Genomic DNA, 5,528 nt, shown 5'->3' with positions numbered 1-5,528 from the left:
GTTTAACTTGTTTGAATGTTGTCAGCATTAGCAGAAACCAAACAGTGCTTTCTAGTTCATGTTTGGTAGAGATTTTACATGATTATGTACCATTTTAATCAAAATTGTAATTTAAAAATGTTAACAGCCTGGTGTGGCTCATGTCTATAATCGTAGCACATAGGAGGTGGACGGAGTCGGGAGGATCAGGAGCTCAAGGTCATCCTCTAGAATATGGAGAGTTTCAGACTAATCTGAGTTATCTAAGAAAGAAAAACATTTAAAACTTTGACTACAAGAGATAAGCCCCCGCCGACAGCTTCAAATAGTGTATTCTTACCATTCTTGAAGTGTCTTTTCTATTATCTGGCTTTAACATATTAGTGTATTCTTTAACAGAGTAAATGCTTTATCATTTTTAGTTCTTACGTAAGCCTCTAAGGCATTTGTTTACCGTCTAGCTATCCCAAAGAGGGTTAGCACTTCATACTTGTAATGCAGGGTCTTTTATGGGCCTTCCTAATGCTGTCTTTCCCCTTCATGCTAAAGTACCCTTAGCATGGTCTGCCACTTTCACAATGTCATGTATGAGAAGTGGAAGTGAAGGAAGGGGATGATGTGTAGTCAAGTGTGGCTGTGAATTCTACAGAAGGAGAGTTACTCCTTATATACATCTAGAAGTTCACAGGCACTGTAAGGGGAAAATATTTTTTAAAAAATCAGATGTAAAACCAAGAGGGAATTAGAAGCTTACTCAGGATCACACAGTTAATAATAGTAATGGTATGGATCTCACCTATATTTTCTGGTTTGGTTCTTGTGTTTTTAAATTTTTGTTTTGTTTTTAATGTATAAAAAACTATTCCCTATTGCTGTAAAAATTAATTTGTGTGTAATATTGACTTTAAACCCTCTAAGTCTTTTTTTTTTTTTTTTTCAAGACAGGGTTTCTCTATGTAGCCTTGACTGTCCTGGACTCACTTTGTAGACCAGGCTGGCCTCGAACTCACAGCAATCTGCCTGCCTTGGCCTCCTAAGTGCTGGAATTAAAGGCCTAAAGACATACACCACCACACCTGGCCTAAACCCTATAAGTCTTAATTCTGAAATGTCCATAAAAATCCTAGAGGTATTTTAAAAGAGACAATACAACTATTTATAAATGACTAGAGCCTGAAAATAGAAGATCCTAAGGAATCCATCAAAAATCGATTAAAAACAAACCAAGTGTGGTGACCCATGCCTTAAATCCCAGCACTTGGAAGGCAGAGGCAGGTAGATCTCTGAATTCAAGGCTAGCCTGGTAGGCAGAGCTAGTTCCAGGACAGCCAGGGCTACCTAGAAACCCTGTCTCAAAAAGAAAAAAAAATTAAACACAAACAAAAACTTTTAAAAGTGACAAGTAGTTCAGCAAGGTTATAAAATTCAAGATTAGTTTACTGTTGTATTACTAGCTATAGAGTCGTAATTATGTAGTGTATGAAAATAAAATTTCACAAGTGAATTAAAATTACTACATTTACAACATCAAGGAAATGAACACAGTAAAGAAGGCAAAACTTAGAGTTAAGTGAAAAACAACTCATGAAATTAAAGAAAGTATAAGTAAAAAGAAACACCCCAGATTCATGGATCAGAAGATTTAACATAGCAGTACTGTTTAAACTGTTCAGTTTTGCCAGGTGGTCGGGAGGTAGAGGCAGGTGAATCTCTGAGTATGAGAACAGCCTGGTATACACAGCAAGTTTCAGAACAGCCATGGCTCCACAGAAAAACCCTGTCTCATAAAAACCAATCACTCCATAAGTAAACAAACTGTATGGTTTCAGTCCAATTACATCAATTTCGTATTTGTTTGCTTTTATTTTTTTTTTTTTTCCAGAACACGGCAAGCTGATATTATTCAGATAGAAATTTAACAAAATACATCTTGGGAAAATTAGAGAGTTCACCTTTTCCAATGTCATAATTTACTACAAAGCTGTATAAATGAAGTATATAATGCTGATATAAGGGTAGCTGTGTCTATAAATGTTAAATTACTTGGATAGAATCAAGAGTCTAGAAATGTGCCCTTACATTTATGCTCAAGTGCTTTTTAGCTAGTATGAAGACAATCCAATGGGGAAACAAGACTTAAATGCTGCTAGAACTTTTGGCTGTTCAATAAGAGTGACATTTAATCCCTACCTCACACTTTTTTTTTCTTTAAGTGCATCCAATAGCAAGAGTGCTCATAGTGGATAATTAATTTATGAAATGGCCATTAACCTATTGGGAACCAGAAACATTACAGCTTGGGCTTCATGCATGCATGCATGAATTGCCAATTGGGAAAATGGTGACAATGATACTTAATCCATTAGACATTAAAATAAAATACACAACTAGGCCTGCTATACCTTCAAGTCACCAGCTAGAACAGTACCAAATAGCCATACAACTGGTGATCCAAAGGGGTAAATATAGTTGTCCCTTTTCAGATGCCTGGTTCATTTGGTCTGCCCCTTCTTTGCTCTCATAACCAAGAAAGGCAAGTAATGATGGTATCTAGATTAGATGGACCCTTAAGCAGTAGATGTCTACAATAGTGAGGAAGTGGTTGTAAAACATTAGACAAAAGTGAAATGTACATGGTAGTAATACATGATAGTAAAAACATGAAGGGTAGGTTTCCTATCCTGTCCATTATTACCTCTGCTAGAAAAAGGCTCTAAAACCAGGACTTGAAGCTCCAAATGTTTTTTGATATAGAAGCAAATGATCCATTTTTAGCAGATGGGTAGAGAGTAGTTAACTCTAGAAGTTAGGTTTGGGGAGGCATTCTAGACAGATGCTGCCAAGGTCCAGACCAGAGATACAGCAGAAGCAAGCTCAGGTATGAGGGACCTCAAGAGAAAAAAAGTTATGAAAAACGTGATAATCAGTTGAGGATTAAAAGTGTTCTAGACATGGCACCCTATCCACATTTGCTCTGTGGGAGGACGACATGCCTCCACTCGAAGCAGTCCTTACTTCTGTCCCAAGGAGAGAAGACTTGAACACTTGATCAGTCTTATAGGTAGTTATGCTGGCCTTATCTCAACTGCCAATGGGCCAGGTCCAACAGACTCCAATGACTACAACTCAACCAAGAAGAGCAAGGCTTGTGTCAGAGAAACATTCCGTGTTGTGAGAACTTCCAAGGGACAAACTTTGCCTTAAGGTTACTGCTGGTTCCTTCAGTCTACTTGTAGAACACCACAACCTGCTGGACAGAGACAGAACAATAGATTAAAAAAAAAAAAAAAAGGACCTTAAAAATAATTATTACACTGACAAGCTCACTTAATAGCTTGACAATCATGCAAGAGTGAAATATCCTGGGACTAGGGCTTATGAGGATCTACAAGAATAGTTCTTTGGGGGCATGATTGTCTTTATATCTTTTTGTTATTGTTTGTTTGTTTGTTTTTCAAGACAAGGTTTCTCTGTGTAGCCCTGGCTACCCTGAAACTCATTCTGTAAACCAGGCTGCTCTTGAACTCAGAGATCTGCCTCCTGAGTACTGGGATTAAAGACATGCACCACCACTGCCCAGCCCTCATATCATTTTTTAAAATGCAAAATGTATCAGTGACTTGAGTTAAGATCTAAAACTCTAGGAGAAAATAAAATAGGCTGAGGGCTAGACAGATAACTCAGTGGGTAAGAGCCCTTGCAAAGGATGAGTCTAGTTCCCAGCATCTATAACTCCAGATCTAGGGGATCTGAAACTTGGCATCTTCAGGTACCTGCACACATGCATATACCTATATATACATAAATTTAAAATCCGAAAAGAGGCTGAAACCTTTGGGCTTTGATTAGGTAAGGGCTTCTTAAATACGACATTAAAGCATAGGTATAAAAAACAATTTTATCAAAACATTTTAAATGACAAAGTGATGAGATAGTCTGTAATGAGAGAACACTCAAAATCGTAAGTGTAAAGTACCTGTTAAAAAAGCTCTTACAATTCAGTAGGTAATTTTCTAATGAGAAAATAGTCCAGATATGGTTGCACAGGCCTTTGATCCCAACACTTAGGAGCCAGAAGATCACTGTTGAGTTTGAGGCCATCCTGGTCTACAAAGCGAATCCAGGACAGCCGGGGCTGAAACACAGAAACCCTGTCTCAAAAAGAAAGAAAGGGGGGCTGGAGGGAGTGGGCGCAGAGAGAGAGAGAATACCTAGACATTGCTCCAAAAAGGACATAAAAATGGCCAATATGCATATGAAAAAATGCTCAATCATTTTACCAATTGGGAAAATATAAATCTACACCACCAGCAGATCCCACTTCACAGTCACTAGGATGGCTAAACTTAAGAAAGTACCAAGGGCATGAATTGGAACTTCATAACCTGCTGTGGTAAAAGTGTAAGGTAAGAAGCCACTTTGGGAAAGTCTTAGGGTTCTTCAAACAATTGCAGTTACTGAGTAATTCTGTTCCTAATCATATGCTCAACAGAAATTAAAACATACAGCCACATTTTTTATGAATCTGTGGACATCAGTCTATGAAGTCTGATACCACCAGCTCTCCCTCCCTCTTCAAGGTGTCTTTCATCATCTTGGCTATTACTCAAATTCTTATGTGTTCTAGTTCCTTGCTGGCAGGCTCATGACACTTGTGCATAGACTTCCCTTATGAATTATTGTTTATATTTGCCTTCATCACTTCATTGTGTTGTCGTTCAAATATTCTATTAAAAATCTGCCTCTAGCTACTTGGGCTGTGGATATTTGTTTCTCCCCCTTCTGCATTGACTCCTGCTTTGGCCTGCTACAGGCTTTGTGAGGTCAGGCTGAAGTCTTTGGGGTGTTCTTCCACAGTTCACATCGAGGGAGACTTCTTAACTTGGGGTAATAATAATGAATACTTTTTGGGGGGAGGTCAGATATGCCTGTTTCAAGGGCTTTTCTACTACATATTTCTTTAGATACTTCCTCACCTTTCTGAGACTCATTGAAGTATTTATGTCACCTCTATTATGTGACAGACATTGCTGGGCCCCAGAGATATAATGATGAATGGATCTTGCAGGTTGTTTTAATGTCTATAAATTAACTGCCACAGTTGGCACATTGGGGCACTTAATAAATGATAGATATCAGTACTATGACTTGGAAGAACATTTCAAATTTAATTTCAAGCTAAATAGAGCGCAAACATTGCATTTGAGTAAAAATGTAGGCACTGTAACCCTCTATTAGGTGGTGTGAGGTAAAGATATCTGGAAAAATGAAGCTTACTGGGTTAACACCTTAAAAGGGGTCCTAAAGAATATAAGATTTTGCCTGTAATCCCAGCAGTCAGGAAGGCAGAGGCAGGCAGATCTCTGAGTTCAAGGCCAGCCTGGTCTACAGAGTGATTCCAGGAGAGGCAAAGCTACACAGAGAAACCTTGTCTAGAAAAACACACACACACATACACACGAGAGAGAGAGAGAGAGAGAGAGAGAGAGAGAGAGAGAGAGAGAGAGAGAGATTTGAGCTACCATTATAATTCTGGAAAGTGAACAATG

Source organism: Acomys russatus, chromosome 1 (assembly GCF_903995435.1).
Source record: "Acomys russatus chromosome 1, mAcoRus1.1, whole genome shotgun sequence".
Taxonomy (NCBI): Eukaryota; Metazoa; Chordata; class Mammalia; order Rodentia; family Muridae; genus Acomys; species Acomys russatus.
Note: the sequence above shows the minus strand (reverse complement) of the source record.